The 21,671-nt window shown below is 42.3% G+C and overlaps 1 protein-coding gene across 50 annotated transcripts in view; it reads left to right on the forward strand.

Annotated features, from left to right (window-relative positions):
* Positions 1–21,671, forward strand: part of CELF2 (CUGBP Elav-like family member 2) — a 354,164-nt gene that overhangs the window by 229,195 nt on the left and 103,298 nt on the right. The gene's annotated exons all lie outside the window — the stretch shown is intronic.

Genomic DNA, 21,671 nt, shown 5'->3' on the forward strand with positions numbered 1-21,671 from the left:
GGGTTTCGAAAGAGGTTTGCATCCGGGCTGCCTGTTTTGAAGCCAACTGTGTTGAGCTATGCAGGAGCCCGAAGAGCAGAGAACTCCCGAATACCTTTCGATTACTGCCTTGCTCTTCTTTCGAAATTGCTGTTTAAATGCCTGTGATCTGGAAGTGAGCGGTCCAACTGTGCAAGAAATAACAAAAGATTGCCGTCCTTGTTTAAATCATTATTGCCAAGAGACATGGAAAGCTGAGCAGTCACTTTCCCAGGATTAGCTCATGAAAAACATAATTTTCTACTTCCTTTCGTCTCCTTGCTTTGCCCCGCAGGGGGGAAAATCAGGATACAAAAGGCGAGAAAGGATAGCGCTGGGCTCTTGCTACGTCATTGCTCCAGAGATAATCCAAAATTAAAAAATGGACTTGCCCTGCCTTTTTTCCAAAATGTGATTTCTTTTTTGTAGTCACATTAAGGATTGTTTTTTGACACTGATATTTTTCTAAAAGAGAGGGTTCTTCCCCGCCCCCCCCGCCCCTGCATTTTTCAAGTACATGTAAAGTGTACTATATTGCTTTGTCTAACTATATATCTATGTGCATATTTAGGTACGTTAGAATTTTATGCATTATAGCATGCAAGTATAATGTGTGCTTATATGTAGATTTAAAGTGAATATTTTGTTCCATAAAATGCTCTTTTTTTTTTCCTGAAATAGCTGTATATTTTCATTTACACTTTCAGATCTTCAGGATTTGTATATTAAATTGTTGCTAGTGTTACAAATAATGAGTGTAGCTCTGAGGCACACCTAGATGTGCATGAATGCCTGGTTGTAAGGTTACTAGATATTTATTCATTCTGCGTCCACTCCTACCACTGCTTCTAAAACCCTTTAAAGCGCACGCTATGGTGAAGAGCATAAAAAGATTTTGTGGACCAGCAGCCGACTAATAGTGCAAAACAGCACTTTCCTGAGAAATCCAGTTCCCTGCAAGATGATTTTATCCTTGAGTCACACTGCACAACTTCGGGTGCTCCTCTGTTTTTGTGCAAAATGCTGCCAGCACTCAGAATTTCGTCCCCTAGCTGGTGTCAAGGATCCTCTCAGTGGCCTCTTCTTTGTTGCCCCAATTTTGAGCAATTTTTTTTCCCGTAGTTTTACTTCTTTTTGGTTTACCTACCTAGATTATTTCATGTTAAAAAGAATGGCTCTTTTACTTGGTATCCAGCAATATCTGGGAAGGGGTTTATATCACCGTCCTCCCCCACTGAATTGTAATTAGACTTCTAGACTGCTGTCTTCCATTGGTACTTAGGAAACCAAAGGTGTTTTTTTTCTTGCAGTTTTTCAGGTCTTATTCCAACTCCCTACGTTCCCTAGAAAAGATGATGTATCTTAGCATGTAGACCCCTACTACCATGCCCTTGCCATGTCACTTTTCAAGCTGGAGAGAAGACAGTATTAAGAGGTCAGGCAATGGGATTTTCTACAGTCCCGGCTGCTATGGATGAGCAAACACCTACTTACTTTAAACGACCAAAATGCTGAACTTTGAGGCTCGTCCATTTAGGAAGAGCTGATTCCTGGGCCGCAGAAATGCTTTCCCACTAAGCAGTAAATGAAGTGAGAATGATATTGTGGTTAGACAGAAGAAATTCATTGATTCTCGTTTCTGTAGTGTTTTCCACTACAGTGTACCTGTCTGCCAGGTAGCTTAAAGGCAGGAGGATTAAGCACAGGTCATGCAAATCATCGTAGACTAATTATGAAGGCTTGTAGTCCCCGTATTCAATATTCTTTTTGAATGCTGTTTTTTTTTCTTTTTTTGCTTGGGTTTTTTTCAGCCATTCAGAGATGATGCTTTGATGTCACTCCAGTCTTTATATGTTCTAATGAGTAAACGAAATTAATCCTTAAGAGAGCCAGAGCAACCTTCAGATTTATATTTCCCTGACACAGCAGCAAGCTCCTCTCTTGGTCAGCTTTTCCCTTGGATACCTCGGAGGAGCATATCTTCATGCTTGCTCTCCCCTTCCTTCTGGCCCAGTCTGCCAGCGAGGTTGCCCACATATAGAAACCTCTGGAGTTTCTTGTGGCTCTCTCCTGACAAGGAGCGAGCTTTACTTTCTTAATCCAGTAGCACAAAGGAATCTGAGTGAGAGTTTTTTAAGAGCCTGCTATAAACAAATAAGCAAAAAAAAAAAAAAATTGCCCTGATGAATGTCTGATGGTCTTGTTGTCATCACGGATGCATGAGAAATACTTTGTGCTCTCTAAAGGGGATTTATTAACAAAGCTATGGGATTTATTAGCAAAGCTGAGCTTTGACTCTTGGTTAGGAGGTGTGGTCTAATGCTGTGCTCTTCTTATGAACTCTCCTTATATACACCCTTATGAAGAAACCAGCCGCTTTCTTTCCTTTGGGCTAGGTAGAGCGGAGTGATTGCAGGCAGTTTGCTGTCTCTCAGCATCTCCCAGGCTTTTGTGCAACACTGCGTCTAGTATGGGTAGTCTGTAGTAGGCTGACGGTGGGAAAGGTCCGTTCTTTCTTCGTTGCGTGACCGTGGCTGTGGTCATGTATGTAGCAAAGTCACCGGCTGCTATCAGCCGGAAATTTTTCTGAGAATTTCGCAAGCCCTGAATTGCAATGATGAATGTGCAGTGTGCAACTTAGTGTTACTGCCCAAGTGTGTGTGTGCGTGAGGGGGTTAGTTTTATATTTTTGAAGATGAGCGTTTTGATTTGCGAAAGATTTCTCTCTCGTTAGGAAGGGCTGTGTATTTCTGTTAGCTTGGCCAGGGGCTGCACCAGTTTGGACAGAATTTTTCTCTGACGAGCTGCTTATGAAGCTCCAATCTGAGTCTTGCGTGATGCTGTCAAAAATAACCATAAGCTGGCTCTCTCGCTCTTCTGCTGCCGTTAAGACTGCTTTTCATACCCGCCAACCACAAACAGCCTAGTTCAGTTGTCTCCTACTTTTTTGCATTACTTGCTAGCTCTGCAGAGCTGAAGTTGGAGGAAGAGGAGGCAGACAGGCAGATGCAAAGCCAAGTCTCATTCACTTTGGAAAAACACCTGTTTCCTCCTTTAAAGTCCACTGTAGCGCTCTCATTATCTGCAGTGAAGAACCGTTTCTATAGGGCTCCCACAGAAGTGCCGTTGCCAGTGTGAATGTCGAGTACAGTGCGTGTAAATCCTGTCCTCTCCTGCTGTATGCACTCAGTTGCTGTGCAGCTTTGTTAATTGGGTTTTCTACCCCAGAAAAGGCTGCGTTTCAATTGAGTGATGGCTAGGCTATTCTCTGTAAGTAGAAATATCACTGTGCTTTCAAGGATACGCAGTTCCTAAGGTTTTTTCAGATGTGTGAAGGAGCTCAGCAAAGTCATTTGGCTTTCGATATCTGTCCCCTGTTGTTTTATAAGACCTTTCCCTCTTTCTGCAACAATAGAAATCCGGGGGATTAAGTAAACTAAATAAAAAAAAAATCACAGTAAATCCCGTAACACTGAAATAAATGGTGCTTTCAACTTCTGGGGGCTAAAGGAATTCAAAATCTAGGTGGATCAGACATCTCTGCTCCCAGTTTGATTTGTTCCCTTTGTGTAATTTACATTACATTGGAGAGAACATTATGGCTGGCAGATGATACACAGAAACCATAATTTTGGTGGAATGCTATGCTATGCTTACATTCTTGCAGTTGTTGTTAGTGAGAGCTTCTGCAACACCCCATATACCCGGAGCTCCGTGCGAAGGCAGTGTAAAGCACCACCACGATTTCTCGTCTTCCCCATTGCTCTTTTAAACTGGAAAGATTTCCTTGGCTCTTTTTTGTTGTTGAGTTTGAGAGCTGAAGCAAACAGCACAGGGCTACGCAGCCCCTCGGACATGTAGGACCATCTTGGGCCGAACCCACAAGGTCCTTTTGATCCCTGGCCCCATTTTAGATCCCTGTTAATTCCAGCAGGGACTGAAGTCCCCTAAAATAGGCCTGTGAGTCTAGGTCCGCTTTGCTGCCGCAGGAGTCTCCGTTTGGGAAAGAAGGGAAAAGGCACCCTTGTGGCGGCAAATCCCATGCTTCCTCGCAGCCTTTTACGGACCCGTTATCAGATTAGAGGGAGGCTGCTGAGCGAACGAGGATGTGCTGTAGTGAAAGGCCAGTGTTTATTATTATCCTATTTTACGTGGTAGTTTATGTCTACCGGGAAGCAAGCAGAGGAACGTGATAACGAGACACACATCTGCTCCCTCTAGGAGAGGTGGGCAAGACGCGGAGCAGGTAGAAGTTATCCAGGAGGTTTTTTGGGTTCAGTTTTGGCTGTAGTTTCAGCGATACCCTTGTGCAAGGTGGGAGGGCTGGTGGGGGCCAGCGGGCATCCACAGTTGGTGCTGTGGAGCGGGGAAGGGGAACCCAGGCAGCCCTGAGCGCCAGACTGCGGCGGCACGGCGCGTGGCACACACCCAACCCGACCATCGCGATCCACAGCAAAGCCATTAACCGGCCGCCCCAGGCCCGCCGTTGCGTCACTACTCAGGAGGTTGCACTCTGCTCTCCTGGAAGTGATTAAAATCATTTGCATTTTGCAAGTACCGAAATATTTAGGGGCTCTTTGAAAGCCAGCACACTGGCAGCCTGGGTGCCTCCACACGGTCTCCAACCACCGAGGCCGTGTTTCGAGTCCTCCCACACTTCCACGTACATGTTTTTCAGCTTTTGAGATCTAATGAGTGGTGTCACAACCACATGTGCTGTGTCTAACCTGCAGGACTTGGGACCACGGCCGTTGTGCGTGCTTGAGACTGAATTTAAGTAATTACCGCTGAGGTTTTTCTGTTGCAGTGTCAGGCTTGAAATCTCTCATGCACAGAGTGCAAGAGTGCCCTGCATATTTTTTTTAAACTAGCTCCTACTATATAGAGTATCAGATGACAAAGTGGCAAAACCCAGATGTTACTGTTAGATATGAGTACAATGGGGAGGGAGAGACAATGGTAAGGTTGAGTTTTCACCCTCCAGCTTCTATCTTTACGATGTTTAATTTTAAAGCATAGCCTTGATTCTAGGAATTTGCATGGGTCATAAGTATCATTCGAAAATACGTTATAGATGTGAGCTGATTCTTACGAAAGGTAATTCTTACTCAGCAAATCTGCCGGAGTTTTTGAGAGGTTTCTCAGAAGGTGGACAGGTGTGAAATTGTGTCTGTAATCAACTTGGATTTCCCCAGGGCATTTCACACGGTGTCGCACGGGAGACTAATGCATACAGGCGCTGGTGAAGCAGAGCCGGACCCATTTTCAGCTGGAGACGGGAGCTGGTTAGATGATGGAGGGCAGATGAGAGTGGGGAGAGGTTACGGGTCAGGGGAAAAACGGGGACGATGATTGGAGAACCACGGGGACTGTTATTGGAGATCGATACTTTTTCACTCTCTATGTAAATGGCTTTGACAGAAAGAACCACTAACTTGTTATCCAAGTTTTTGGTTTATGCAGAAGGGACTGCATGGGCAAAAAGCCACCTTGATAACCTGGAGAAAACAATCCGATACAGAGAGATTCGACTGGGTAAAGCAAACCGTGAGCAAAGAAGAGTAAATTTGAGTTTCAAGTGAACATATATGTTGAATGAATGTATTTTTCGAAGATTCAGGAGCAAGAGAGGATTTGAAGAGTGCACATCTCATAAAAGGACTAACATGATGTTTTGTATCAATGTGGTCAAAAAGGCACCGAAAATGCGAAGCTGTAGAAATGGAAGCATTGAATATAGCTTTCAAGGAAACACTGTGACACTTAAAGAAGGATTTTTTCTGATCATGTTTAAACTCCAGTTACCAATATTTAGCACCATTCTGTAGAAAAGGGCAGAGGTGCGGAGAAGAGCAGCATGATTTTGTATGAAGTCAGGGAGGGTTAAGCTATGGTAGAAGGTCTAAGAAGGTCTAAGCTTGTAAAGGGCTTGAAGCATTGACTTACAAGAAAGCAAAAAGGGGAAAAGCTGTGGAAGAATATAGGACTGTACCTTGGTTTGGAAAGAAAAAACTTACAAGGGGCTGTGATTGAAGTTTCTGCAGTATGTCGAAGTGCGTGCTGAAGACAGGAATAGATAGGCTCTTTCAATTAATATTAAACCCAGGGTCTGCACAGAATAGACTTAAGATAAAGAAACAGTAGGCCAAAAAAGGGGGGGAAAATCTTCTTAAGTCCAATTCTCTTCCTCCGCAAGGAGAGTGGAAAATGGCCTTCCTAAAGGAGAAGGAAGAAAAGTTCCTAAAGAAAGTTACTGCTTCTATGTGATATTTTGGAATAAGGCGTCAGGGAGACGGAGCGACGTGTAAGGTGGCTTCTCCCCGGGTACCAGCCAGATTTCACCGTGCGGGCAGGATGGGGTGTCAGGCACGGCTGGCAGCCGCTTATCCGCATCCAGCTTGATGAGGAGCTGAGGTTTCTCCTGACCCCTGATATTTTTGTGTAGCTCTGAAGGCAGGGAGCAGATGAGGATAACGTCCCGTGGGAGACCGGACTGCACAAACCTGTTGTCCACGTAAATCAGCCTCACTATGTATTCCTGTCGTTGACTATGACAAGGAAGACAGCCGCTTTAGTATGGGAAAGTATCAGAGCAAGCCCAGCCTCGTCAGACTGTGCAGAAGTCCTGGAAGGTCTTCGTGAAGATACTGTGACAGTAGTGGTTTTTTGAAGATGATTGCAAAGGAGGAATATTAGAGGAAGTTGGGGGATTGGGTAGAGAGTGTTTTTTGGTACTGCTATTTTAAGTGGGAGATGTAAAGTCTTCCTCAGCCTTGTTTCTGAAGTTTATGGCAGATCTCTGTGAATGATGGGAGCTGTAGCAGAATTAAGGGGGTTTTTTTTAAGCATCTTTTTGTTCCATGTTTTTTTTACAGCATTGATCACAGGGGGGGATCTTGGTCCAGAAGGGAGGACTCCAGGTGTTTCTGCTGTGAGAAATTAGTACAAATAACAACATATCTCTGTGGGATCGAAGTAGTTCGCTCTGGGGTTTGTCTCTTACATAGTTTTGTAGCAACTGAACTGTGATTTATAACTGTATATGAATTTTCAAAATTAAGCTAAGACTATGTGGGCACATTGCCAATTACATCTATGCTGAAGAAATGCATAAACTTCAACTGCAGGAATCAGTTTAGTTATATTAGCAGAAAACCCATATGCAGACCTGCCATTAGAAGAGAAAGACTTTATGCTCCAACTGTGGTTTTCTTAATAGATCCCTAATGTTCATGTCCGATAAACACTTGGGGAAAAGGTAGGTTACGTAGAAGAATGCCTGAGGTTTCAATTCAGGCACGAAATAAATCTAACCTCTTTCTAGGCACCTTCAACCACTCCAGGAACACAGGTGAAAAATTGGATTCAAGTTTCCTGATAGTTCAGCATAAACAAGAAATGAAAAAAGGAAGGGATATATCCTCCTTCTTTTTCTTCTTTTTTTTTTTTTCTAATTCTTTTAAAAATCAGTTGAAGGCTAATGAATGAGAATTAGGAGGCTTAAACAATAGCTTCTTTCAGTCAAAGGCGATGCTGGAAAAGAACATATTGCACAGTAGTTGAAAAAGGCAGGCAAATCTTTGCTATAATGCTGACTTCCTCGGTACACCATCCAGCATTTGCATATAGAATATTTTAGAACTTTGGAAAAAAACCCAAATGTTTTTAAAATATAAATGGGTAATCTGGTTTTTGTAATGTCGGCATTACATCAGAAAGAGCACACAGAAAGGCAGTTAAAACATCCTGAAAGTTCAATAAAAGTGAAAAAAAGAGCTAATCAAATTTCATTGTTGAATCTGAATAATATGCCAAACCTCTCAAATATATGATCTCCAAGGCAAAAAATGTAACCCACTGAAAAATTTAAGTCAAGTCACGCAAGCACTTGCACACAGGATTTAATCAATGGGTATAATACCTAGACATGAAATTATATACATGTTCAAGTATTCTCAAGATTGGTGCCTACATTTAAAAAATATACCTCTGTAATAATGCAAGATAATGTCAGTTTGAGATTTATAGTATCCAATTTCTTCAGCTGCATATTAAAGCTCCCATCAATGAGTTTCGCTCTTTTTATGACATTGTTGTGGCACTCAAATCCTTTCCTGTTCCCATTTTCTATTAAATGAATAAACATACAATATTTATCTGCTTATCATATAAGCCCTGATGTGTGTCTTTGTTAAAGAACAATAGCTTAAGAAAAAAAAACAAACCCTTTATTGCGTAGTGTTTCTAATTCTATTCTATTCTAATATTTGATTTATTTGCTTATAACATAGCGGGAGGCTTTGCAAAGGATTTGAGGGCCAACCTGAAATCTTCACGCACTTTGGCATGGAGCTCAAAGGAAGATGATGTTTGACAATTGAGCAGCGTCAAAAATAAAGTGCGATTGTGCAGTGGTCTTATGAGCCTGTCTTTAGGCTACACTGCAACTTCCAGGTCTCTCATGTCCACCCCATGAATGGCATTTTTTTTGCTTTCATGTTCTGCTCCACACACTACTAAAATCGTACACACATGCAGATATATGCGCGTATGAGCACATAAATAAAAGCCTAAAAAAAAAAGCTGCAGTGTGAGAAGTTTTGCCCATGAAGAGACTCTAAGATGCTAAGGACTCTTCTGTCACTGCTGAGATGATAGGAAGACACTTCACTATTACAATGATGGGTCACAGTAAAAGGCTAAAGACCACATTAAAAGTTTTAGTATAAATATGTCATCAGTTTTCCTAGTTCTTGACATTAATTTTAAATGCCAGGAAAGCCTTGAGAGGATGTATGTTATTCTTCATTATTCTGAAACGTGTTACAAAATGGATATATGTGCAGCATTTGCAGTGTAAATTAACTCCTGGCTTCTTATTACCATCTTCATTGCACTGGGCCTTGCCACCGTGTGCTGTCTGCAGGGTGAAGACAGCAAAAGGGCAGTGTTGGACGTGGTCTGGGTCTGTTAGGACCCAAATACTGGGTTTACTACTGGGTTTAATACTGGGCTTCTGTGGTACAGACGCCAGGAAAGGATGTGCAATACCTGTGGTTGTATTCCCTTTTTGCAAACTTCTGCCCAGTCCATGGCACGCTTTAACCATGAGCCCAATTCAAAACAAGAGCAACCAACTGCCTAAGGATAAAATCGTCTAGTGACTTTTAATCCTGGTTTGAGGTACACTCAAGCCAGCGAGCGATATGGCTGCATATGCCGTATAGAAGATCTCATGATCCGTCTTTCTCAGTGAAGAAGGCATTTCCAAGAATCTGTATCTTCCTAATTTTTTTTATGAAAAGACTCTGAAAAGCTGGTGAATAAATGAAATTTGAATGCGCCCAGTGCATCTTTTCAGGTTTTCATTAAACCTAATTGCTGCCTTATCTATGCCTGTGAATATGCTGTTTTAAGAGGGACGTTAGACTTTCACCCTGCAGATGCTCTGTGGTGCATAAATTTGTCATTGTTTGGGGAGGAAGGATCTTTGGTGTCTGCTACCTTGTGGTTTTAATTTAAAAGAGCTGCTATGTCTGAGTCACGCATGCGTTTAGGAGAAGATGAGCTATAAAGACTTGGAAGAGCTTTCATAATAAAGTGTCGCTTATTTGCCTAACCGAACTGAGCAAATTTGTTTCAAACAATATTTAAAGTGTCCTTTAATGCAACGGGAACCTTTTCAGCTTTAAGGGCGAGTGTGGCTCTGCAAGGCGCAGCAATGCGGCTCCAGCCGTAGGTCTCAAGGTGTTTTGCCAAGGAGGACTACTACCATCGCTTGCTTTTTTACAAGCTGGGAAAAGTGAGGTACAGGGAAGTGCAGGGTTTCTTGCCCAAACAGTCAAGGGATTTAGCGCAGGCAGAGTGTGTGATGTTCTTCCTGAGACTTTATATTCTATCGCCTGGACCGTTTCCAGTGCTTGGACCCCTGAGCTCTTTCACCACAAGGATTTGGGGATGTTACTGCTGTTGAGGTGAGACTCACCTTCGTTTGTCCATGTATTAGCTGGATCCGGTGAGGAGCACATCAGAAAAAGAGCAGGCAGCAGACGTATAGACGGTGCCTGCCGCTCTTACCGTATCCCTTCCAATTAAAACAGTGGCTATTAAACAATGGAGTTTGTTTTTTGTTTGCAGATCAGCAGATATAAAATCACTGTCGTTTTCAAATGGTCTATATTAACCCGAGCGATTCTGCCAGGGCTTTGGTTTCTATGGCGAAAAGGGCTGTGTTGTCTCCGACTCAATTAGATTTTTCTCGGTGTCGACTTTAATTCCCTTCACCGGAGCACGGAGGAACTCTCTGCGGAAGGGAAAACATTGCTGAACGAGAGCCGCCCGCGTCCCACGTCTTAGTTAAGAGTTTGAAGATGCTTCGCAGTGCCGCCTTCTGCTGCGACTTCAGTTATCCTGCGGCATAAGAGCTGCTGGAAACTGCTCGGTGTTTCTTAATGTCATAGGCGTTTGGGCTCAGTCAAGAGGATGGAAAGGTGGAAAGAGCAAGATGCTTTGTTCCCTCTCTTTATTAGCAACTTGCCCGTTTTTTAAAGGGAAAAGCAAAATGAGTCTCTGTTTGAGGGTGCTTCTTGTGGTGGGGCTTCCCAATACGCCTTTTCCCACCATGCTCAGCAGGTTTTCCTTCCTCTCTCTATACCTGTCCTTTCCAAATAAGCGTTTCTTTAACTCTCATATGACAGTATATTTATGGCTATTTGTGCCCACTTCAGTTCTGCTTTGTTTTGGTGTATTGTTTTTTGGACTGACGCCTACCAGTTTCCAGCTTTGTGAATGATTTAGGCTGCTTTGGACCTGTGGGAAAGCACCTGAGGGGTGTTACCAAAAACGGTGATTATCGAGTCGATAGACGTAAGCCTCCTTTCTGGTTCGGACAGGAAAAGACTGCAACATAATGCCAGAGCGCTCCGTGACCATCAGTAAAGCCAGCTTTGATATGAAAGGTCAATAAAAAATCATCTCGATCAGGTCCCCCTTCATGTTTTTCAGAACAATTTAGCCATAGCATTCCACCAAAATTACGGTTTCTGCGTATCATCTGCCAGCCATAATGTTCTCCACGTTTCCAGGCGGATAGCATTAGCTTTCCCCTCCCATCCCAAGCTGGTAGCGTCTTTCTGTGCTTCGTTGCTTACTAATTCATACTGGGATATGTTTTAAGTTAAAAGGTGCCACGTGAAAGTAGGGAATTATTATTATTATTATTATTATTATTTTATTTGGTGCAGTCTAAGTAGTTCAAAAAAAAAAACCCTTGCCACTAAAGGTCAGCATAGCTTGGAGGTTTACACATGCACAGTACAAGTAACCTTCAGAAATTTCCTCATGACAAGATAAGTGCAGCAATTATATTTAAATGAGGGCAGGAGAAAATTTCACTGTAAACCACATTAGCTGGAGAGTGTATGCCGTAAGAGCATTTAATTGAATTAATGTTACTTACTATCAAATACTCCATCTAGAGTATTGCCAGGTCTCCTTATTACCAAGAATAATATTTGGCTCGTAAAGACCTCTGTTCATCTAAGCATATGGTCCCGATGACTTCAGCAAGCGATTAAAGTTAACGCATGTCCCTAGCTGCTTTGCCGAGCGGGAATGGAGCTGGGCACAAGTAGCCACGTATATAAGTAACGTGTAATCCCTGAGCTCTTTAGGATGGGTTTTTATGGAGACTTCTATTACAGGGGACTTGCAGGTATCTAATGAAGGTGTGATTTTGGCATGAGTAAGTATCATTTCTAATGTGAGCGGAGCTGCCCTGGATAACGGCGGGCATGCAGGTGAGCAGCTGGGGTGCGAGTCCATCCGCAGCTGATAGCGATGGCAGAGCGGATCTGCTCAATAATCCCAGTGTTACTTCCAGTGCTGCTATTAACGCACAATTCCCCGCTCGCATTATGCGGAGACACCAGGATGAGATCCAGCGGGGTGTTTTGGGTGACTTTATACATAAAAGCAGGAATGCAAATAAGCTGTGTTAACATATTCACGTCAGATAAACAGAAAACTCGGATGCATGGAAACACAGCAATATAGCCGGCGAGATACTTCAAGCCAGTGATAAAGATATCCATAGTTTTCCCTGCTTCTTCTCTTATGTTTTAACCATTAAGGAGAAAACATGGTATCTTGGATGTTTTTGCAGAATACTTTTTAATGTCAAATATGTCATTCAAGTATGGGTTTCCTTTATGATTGATATTATTTTATTTCTCTTTCGTTTGCATTCTTGAAAAAGAAAATGCATGAAATCTGACAAAAATCTCTTTTGTTTTGTTATTCTCCATTCACTGAAACAACCAAATCCAAAAAAAAAAAACAACAAAAAAGCTTTTGAAGAGCTCTTTTATGCAAATTGGGAAACAGCAGAATAGTTTCTAAAGCAACTTTCTTTATTGTTGGCCAAATCAAGTGGCAAAAGATTTTATTAGCCCACACATCTAATGTCTTAATGCTCCACATTTCGCTCCTGAACGTCACCCACCCTGGTTGCTGCACGCAGTTGACATTCTGTTGCATGCAGTAAAGCACATGCCATTCGGAGGAGTTACAGGCTCCTCTTTGTTTTTGTGTTTTTGCTGTTGTGAAAAAAAGGAGGAGTAATTGCCCGTGTCAACTGATGTTCATTACAGGGAATTGTTTGGCTCTCTTAAAAAAGCAGTGATGTCCCCTCCCTCCCCCCCAGAAGTATTCGAGGTCTGAGCTCACAGAAGAGAAATCAGCTTGTAAAACAGGAGAATAACAGTCTGTGCTGCAAGGAGGGAGAGGGCAATGTTCAGTGCGCCAAATGTCAGAGTCACTTGCTATCTTGGAAAAAAAGCAACTTGATAAATATTTAGAAAGGATGAGAAGCGTTAATACTGCTGTGGTCAGATGTGACTTTTGGGAACAAACTTTCTGGAAGAGAGAGGAGGGAGGTTTTTTTCATACATTTGCATGTAACATTTATGCTAGAACATGCATTCGGTTGCGGCCGGCATGAATTATTCCTCTTTCTCCCTGGTTTCATGCTTAGTTTTATATTTAAGGGGGATACTGCAAAAGGTAATCTGGCATCTTACTCCCATTCGTTTGCACTGGCTTTAAATTCTGCAAAGACTCCCTTGAGACAGGCTTCCTCTTGGTCTTTCTGTAGGGAATTTACAGCACTCACTTAGGTTCTGCACAGACTCCCCGTGATGCACGGTATGCCACAGCGTCTCAGAGATGCAGTCGACCCTGTTGCGTCAAAGAGAAACCCGAGGTTGGGCTTCCAGTCATGTCCACGTGCTCTTAGTGTTCCTCACGGTTGGTATTACAGATGCACTTAGCAGATTGTACAAGATGCCGTGTAAACAGATTGTTAACGTGATCTTTGTCCTGCAACACTACCAGCATAAATGAATGAGCTGGATTGAGAGCATGCCCGCCGTGAAAGCTGTGGAGCACAGACTCTCAGATTTTGGAGCTGGGTCCTCAACAAGAAGGGCTTTGTACCTCTTCACTGAAGCAAAGATCTGTTCTTACTGTAAAAGGCTGAAATCGTAAATAAGTTTTAAAAGAACAGTACAAAGATCATTGGAGAGTGAGTAGGAGAAGGGAACGTGCCTACATCAGCATCTCTTTTTGTCGTCTACCAGCCCCACTCCTACAGTTGCCAAACTGAGCACACCAAAGGAGACAACTTTCAAACTTTGGGTGGTTGATCGCAGCATTACCACAACTCTTTGAAAAAAGGCTGTGGAGTGTAGCGCGAGGGCTTTGGTGACCAGCCTGTGGGACACGCTGATCATGGAAATTCTGACTCTCTGGAAAGGACAACAAGAGGGAGACTTAAAACTTGGCTCTCTCTTACTGGGCTACTCAAACAAGGAAAATTCCAGTACTTAATATCTTTTTCGTCATCCAGAACACGTAAAGAGGTCATCCACTTATGTTTTCCGTGTTAAGAAAACCAAATATTGCTCATCTTATTTACTGAAGGAGGTAGTGTGCACCCTATTTCAAGATGCCTAGCCTAGATTTTAGCATATGAGGGAAGAGGGAGTGAACATTAAGATTTATTTCAGCTGAACTAATTTTGTGACAATAGGTTGGTCAGTGAATATTGATCACCAACAGGTGGCATAGTAATGATCTAAGTCTGCCTATATGTTTTACTAAATCAATAAACTATTTACATGAAAACGGAGGTGTCTGGATTCTGCAAACAGCTATTTCAGCAGCTTAGGGAAGAGAGTATTTTTTCCCATTTTGAATAAATGTTGTTCTTTTGTTGCTCTTTTACATCCAAGTGCACTCTCAGTAAAATTATTGGGGAAAAAACTTTTCAGCTATGAAGTATTGCTGATATTTTTGCAGTGACTTTGGCCAGTAGTCCAAACGACCTGAACCATTGAGTACTCATGATTTAAGCACCTCGTGTTGGCTTCATGGTAAAAAAAGTGTCATGGGCAGGACATAAAGCTTGGAGGTGTCTGTCTTACTTGGCTTTAGTGAAGCAAACTGGTTAGGGCAAGTTTTGGTAAGAGAAATGCTGTGTCAGGGTAACCACGACCTGCATGGTTTCATGGGTATGAGTTAGGAAGATTGGGAGCAGGTCCGTAGCAGGTCCTCCTTAGCAGGTCCGTACTGCCCGTTGCTGCTGCCAGCTGGGCCACTATAGCCTTGGTCGAGAGAGCTGGGTTTCTAGGTCAGGAGAGAGATCTTTCCAAGATGCAAGGGTCTCAGGTTTGGAAAACTGCCTTAATTGAAACAAGACCTGCAAGTTCATCCACCCTGTTATCTGCCAAAGGCATGATTGTTCCATTTAGTGGATTCCCAAATGTTTTGTCCAATTTTATTTGGAAGTGGACCATAGGATGCTTATCTTTCCCTGGAAGATTAAGCATTTTATTATTGTCCCGCAAACACACACAGCTCTATCATTTTTTGGTATTTTGATCTCCCCACTTTGTTTACTTTCAATTGGCTGTTTTATAATCCTTGTTCCGTGCTATTACTGATGAATGTGAGGGATGCGTTTTCTGTCATGTAAAATAGTACTGGGGATAAAGTCTGCTGAAGATTTTGGCTGACCCCCTCATCAGGCTTAGCTCAAAAATTAATTTGTCATTACCCAGGTGCTATGCACTAAGCTTTATTGGCATAGAGGAGCTCCACATCTTGTATGTTCTTTGGAAGGAAAGAAAGTGGTCATGTAATTACTAAGACAGTAAACAGTCATTTCCAATCTAGTAATATTTTATGTGAACTGGCACTGTATGTTGTATATCATCCATCTTGCTAATCCTTGTTCCACATTGCCTCCCACTTGAGGCCAAGGACATTGCAGCTGTGCCAGAGAGTGGGTGGAAAAATAGCCTTATTATTAACCTAAGTTGAAAACATAATGGCTTTTTGAATGTCTTCATTCACAGATGCAGTCATACTAAAATATTAATACCCTTAAGTATAGAGAAACAGAACTTTAAAATTAAAGTCCTTTGTGCATGTGTGTTGCATAAGTGAAGGTCTTAAAAAAGTGTGGTGAATGCCTTGCACCTTTTGTTTTCTGTTTTAACCTGCAGTTTCCGATATTCTCTAATAAAGGGGCCAAAATGTTCTTCTGAGTAGATCCAGGGCAATTTTACTGCCATCACGAGCATTGTATCATTGTAATGGAAAATAGAGTTTCGTCAGTCTTCTGATTCTCTTAAAACACAACTAACAATCCAAGGGATGTTGAAACGTGGCTATTGACATTTCAGTGTCCTGCTCAGTCAGCCCCCATGTGATCAGACGTATTCAAGACACACATGTTTTCTGGGAGCAGCTACCAGGAAAAGTAGAGGGGGAATTGTGAGCCTCACATGGTCAGTCCTCATGGCATCCAGGATCCTTCATTTAGAGCAGAAGTGAGGGAACCAGCAATGAAAACTTGGTGGATCTGCAGCAGATAATGTCAGTGGAAAGCCACAGAAGACGGAGACGATGGTGTTCCTCAGCTACCAGTTGCCAGACGGTAGAGTTGACTACAGTGTAATGTGCCGTGCTTCATGGTTGCCCTTTCCTGGGTCTCAACTCACTCTGTGTCTTCCACAGCAAATTATGAATCTTCTACAAATGTCTTTGGGAGGTGTAAGAGTTGCTCTTGAATATTATTCGAGGAAAAAAAAATTCCAGTTGTGTTAATTTATGACTAGCATGTAAAAATATGTCCCCTTTCAGCAGGCAAAGAAGGATGCTAACCTACAGGGTATAAGGCCATGTGTTGTAAATCAGCCTAATTGTTTTAGAACTGAGAAGTGTTTCATCATTTCCAATTGGGCTTGTCTGATACTTAGTTCCACATTTTTGATAACTCTGCAGGACTAATCTGAAGCCTGCTGTTGCACATGAAAAGCTAGCTTTAGCCTTTCTTTTAAGAACAGAATGAGAGAAGGTTGAGAGAAGGTAATCTCTTAGTTATCTTAATGCTGAAGGTCATGATATGCGTTATGGTGAAAACGTGCAATATGCAGTTTCCGAAATAATTTCGCTATACATTAAGCTTTGTCTTTCTTGCATACAAAATGCAATAGAGGGTAATGCTGCAGTCTGACAGAGGATTTGGAATTGCTTGGAAATATCTTGAAATTTGCCTTAAGGAGGCTTAGCAGAAGCCAAAGCAAGAAATCAGTCCCAATCTTACCGGGACCTCCCTCCAAGTAAGTCCCTAATCCCCTGCCCCCCATCTTATTCAGTGAAAGAAACGTCAGATTTCTAGGATGCAATTTTGCAGTTTCTCTGTTGATTCATTGAACTCTGTGGATATAGATAGGTCATCTATTAGTGGGTAGGGAGGTGTTTTGGTTTGGTTTGGTTTGGTTTGGTTTGGTTTGGTTTGGTTTGGTTTGGTTTGGTTTGAAAACAGTAAGTAATGCTTGGTCCTGGTAAGACCTAGTGGCTGCAGAGCTCATTTCCCACTCTAACCTCTAACCCACCATTCCTCAGGTCTCCTTCAGGAAAAAGTTTGCATGATTTTTGCTTTTCGTAGCTATTTTAAGAGATAATAACACGTTGACATTCTTCAACAAAAGACAAGGGCACACTGACACTAAATAGAGGTTGTTGCTACCAAAATATTATAATTGTGCAGGTCAGTCTTCATGAGCAATGAACACTGATGAAAAGAAAGAGCCCCTTGTCAGGGGAGGAGCAGAGGCTGAGTCAAAAATACCGTACAAGGGCAGCATTGGATTTTGGTTGTATTTGGCGGGGGGGGGGGGGGGAGGTTGCTTTTTTTTTTTTTTTTGTTATGTTATGGATAAGGCCGTGGACTGTGTTCTAAAGCTCTAAGATTTTTTGGTACTGAAGCATCTTTCAGCAGCACATCCTTTCCATTTTATTGGATGCGTCGCTGTGGCTGCCATGGGGACCTGCGGAGAATGCGGTAGGAAATCGGGCTACACCCAACGTGATTAGACGTATTCAGGATCCGCATGCTGTAGATGCCAAGGAACACTGAATAGTTTCAGCTACTTCGCAAACAAGCTTCAATCTGAGAGAGCCCTGCTGCCACTGCCTGCTCAAGGCCACCTTTGACAGCTGCAGCAGCCGACCCGGAGATGTTTAGGCACTCTTTTTGTTCTTTTTTTCTATTTTTCCTTCTCCATCTGATTAAGTTGCCAATCATTTGGCTCCTTTCTCTTCTTGCCTTGATAAGTTGCCACTCCTTTCGTGCAGCCTTTACCTCTTTAGCCAAACACTTCGCTCGTCATAACTTGGAAACAGGCTGCTGTAGATTTATTTTAAATCTTGGTCTGATTAAATGCTGCATCTATGTCAGAGCTCTTTGGAGAGCATAGGGTCTATATGTCATGATACTATCTTGTTTGGACTGCTGTGATGTGATATTCATTAGAGGATTTGCGTCCCCTGGGTCACCCACCCTGATCTCCACATTCTTTCCCTTAGTAGATATTACGTGTTAGTGAATAGATTTTTTTAATCAGTGTTCCAAATCATACATGACTGCCAGTTGCAAGAAAGAAACCCATATACTGACTTTTGTTGGAGATAATGCACTTACTCATACGATACTTGGATTTTTCCTGTTTAGCCCTGTTTATCGGGTCATTTAAATAAAAATTGCAAAGTAGTAGCATTGTTTGGGAAGGTTCAGAGAAGGAATAGCAAGGCAAAATTAAGCAGAGCTAAGTGCCTTTACCGTGAATAGTGTCTTTAAAATTAATGTTTGTGAAATAGCTTTCTGGGGAAACTGTGAGGATACTGATGTTGGGAAATCTCCAGACAGGATGAGATAAAATTTTGGAGGAATCATATGTGCAAGCCTACTCCTGCCCTTTCGGGGAGAGGCAAGCTTAGATGAATTTTCCTTTCTCTACCAGTTTTACAATAATATTAAAGCCGTTTTCCTCTATTTGTGACATAATAACACTTTCCCTCAGTATCTGTATTTTATTAGTTCATTTCCCAGTCACAAGGAAAAGACTGTATGAACCATTCGAGCTTTTCTCTCTCTTTGTTGAAGTAAGTATAGGTGCTACCGATGTATTCAGCATCTTCACTGATTTCGCGTTGGTTGCCCAGCAGACAAAAATTTTAAAAAAAATAGCAAGCCAGGTTTGCAGTCCCTCTCATCACTAGTGTTTTTCTTGTTCCTACGAGGCTGCCTGAGCAAAGTGAAATCCGAGCTGTTACTCTTTTTTTGTGCAGACCAAGATGTTTGAGCGGCTTCGGGGCTGACCTGGGCTGGGCAGGGGGTCCGCTGTCAGGCTCCTTCCAAACATCTCGGAGCAGGAGCTTTCTGCGCCCAGCTCCCCCCACCAAAGTCGCCTGTTTGTTCTCCTTGCTTGCGCTCATTAAGTGCTGCCATTTATTTTTGTGCGTCTGCACAAATATATGGCTTTATTACTAAAGTGGTTTGTTTATCTTTGCCACTGCCGCATTTATTTTAGCACTCATCTAAACAATTAATTAGGGAAACACTTGAGTGCCGAATACACTTCTTCAGATACCACTTGGTTGTTCTTTTTTTTATTTCCAGGAGCATCAAGCAATAAAAAAAAAAGTCTTCTGCAGTTTTTTTTTCTAACCGTGCCTTTTTCTACCTTGTCTGAAGCTTCCAAAGATGGAGTATATTGCTTTGAAAGATCACGGTCCCTGCTGAGAGTTCAAAGCCAAGTAAAGAGCCTTGCTTAAAGTTCAAAGGCTCTGTGGAGTCGGACCTTCATCTGCATAGAATTGTTTCAGCCACCTCGAGACATGGAAGAGTTGCCAGGAATTTCTTCTATTTCTTTTTTTATTATTCTTTCTTATTAAGAAAAAAAAGAGAAGAAAAACAACCCTAATTGGGGAATAAATGTGTCACCGCTTCACTTTCCCCACCGCTTTGGGGAAAGTGAAGCTGCTCAGATCAAGCGCTGCTGGAGGGTGTGTGCGACGCAGGCAAGATTTGACATGTGTTATGACCCTGTGAGAGTGAAGCTGGAAACGCCTGGCAATGAGTAAGGGCTATGTAAGGGTTTATAATGTTGAAGTCAAGAAAAGATTGAAAATGTTTGGCAGCACCTTCGGCGAATGGAGCAGGGAGTGTAGCGAGTTTGGACAATAGATTTCTACCTAAGTTGCGAAGGATGGGGAAGAGTAACCCATTTTTAAGAAAGAGGATTTTCAAATAGATGATAATTAGCTACGTAAAATGAGTGAGTATGTTGTTAAAACATCATGACTTCGAGTGGAGTCTTATCAGTTCTTTGACTGGTGCCTGTTAGGTGGCTTTGCGGGTGAAAGCAGTAAAACGTGGTGGTGGGAGGAAATAGGTTTTTGTTGCCTGAAGCTCAGGGCTGTTCAAGGCAATGTTTAACCTATAACCTTTTTCTACACCGCTTGAGCGCCCCTGAAGTGCTTAAACGTCCTTCCATTTCCTACAAGCAAACTTTTGAAGGAAACGTGTCGAACTAAAGTGTGTTAGGCAGAAGGAGCACTCGCAAGAAGTACTGCTCCACTATCATTCATGTCATTGTTACTGTAGTATCTTTGTACCTGTTTTTTTTTTTTTTTAATTTTTGCGGTTTCTTCAGAGTATTCCTTTGAGATCAGGACATTTTATTCTTTCCGTTTTACAAGGGGAAGCTGGGACACGGGGAGATTAAAGGCCAGATTTTTCAAAAGCATTTAAGCAGTTAAGATTCAGATGGCATTGAATATTATTTTCAGAAGAAATCCGGCACCCTGTTCCTCAAAGTGAATTATCCAAGGTCAGATTGAGATTCTGTTGCAAAATGCAATCCAAGTCTTCCAAGTTCAGACAAAACCAACCCGCCAGTCTTCCTCCTGTCAAGTTTGTGGCTAAGGGGCAGGTGTTGTTTTGTTTAAAAAAAATTGCTTTTCATTAAGCATCAGCAACGTTGCTCTTTCCACCCTATTCCTTCTTTCAGAACTCTTTATCTCTGAGTCTTTTCTTCTTTGGTCTCTTTATATAGCTAAATCTGACCCTTCCTAAGTCGTCTTTAGAAGACCCAAGCTCAGATGAATGGAGCTGTCAGGGCTCTGGGGTGGGTAGATGGTCTTGTAGCAGAGGGACTTGAAGCCTGACTTTCTCGCGTGGAATTTAAACTCAACTTCGTGATGTAACAGATACGACAGGACTGGATAAAACTGTAACTAAAAGAAATACATCTAAACACCAGTTCTTCAGTTCACAAATTTCTTAAGGTATTTCTGAAAACAAGGAGTGATATACATTGCTACCGCCTCACTCGTCTGTGGCGACACAAAGCATGCTGCAAATTTAACGTCTCTTCCTCTGTTTCTAAAGGGAAGAGTAATTCTGATGTTCTTTCTATGCAAAAGCTTGTCTTGTAGACGCAACTTGCTGGTGAATAAGAGTTGGTTCCCAACTGACAAGTCAGTACAACAATAAAACAGTAATTTAACTGCTAAGTAACTGATACTGCCTGTTAAAGTTAAATAAGTTTGCAATAAATTTTAAAATTTTAGTGCATCATCTTCTTTATGCCCCCCATCTTCTTTATACACCCTCAAGAGGTTTAAGCAGATATTCAGACTAATGAGGCTGAACAGTCCCAGCTCTCAAGCCTCTTCTCATGTGAGTGATGCTCCAAGTCCCTTCATCATCTTCGTGGCCCTTTGCTGGACTCGCTCCAATAGCTCCATGTCTCTCTTGTACAGAGAGCCCCCCAGCACCCCAGATGTGGCCTCACCAGGGCTGAGCAGAGGGCAAGGTTCACCTCCCTCGACCTGTTGGCAACGCTCTGCCTATTGTGGCCCCAGATACCATTGGCGTTTAACCAGTGGAAACAGTTTTGAATACAGAGCATAGGTTTTTCATAGTCACAGCGTAGGTTTATCAGATGCAATTAACCCTCTGGATGGTCAGGGGTTTGAAGGTTTTTAAAGGGATTGTTCTATGATAAAACCATGATGTTGGGAATATTTTTGCCTACAGTTGAACTGATAGTTAGGTGGTTTCTCAGGAGTTGCAGTGGAATTAGAGGTCTAAGCAGAGCAGTGATCTAGAAGTTTTAGCTGGGAAAACCAGTCTTTAATGATCTTGCCGGAGCATTCAAATGGAAGAAAACAAATGTGGAAATCAGGGATTTGAAGATGGGTGCCACGAAGTTTTGTTCGCTACTAGTGAATGTCGGGGC

The sequence above is a fragment of the Struthio camelus genome, chromosome 1 (assembly GCF_040807025.1).
Source record: "Struthio camelus isolate bStrCam1 chromosome 1, bStrCam1.hap1, whole genome shotgun sequence".
In the NCBI taxonomy this organism is placed as follows: Eukaryota; Metazoa; Chordata; class Aves; order Struthioniformes; family Struthionidae; genus Struthio; species Struthio camelus.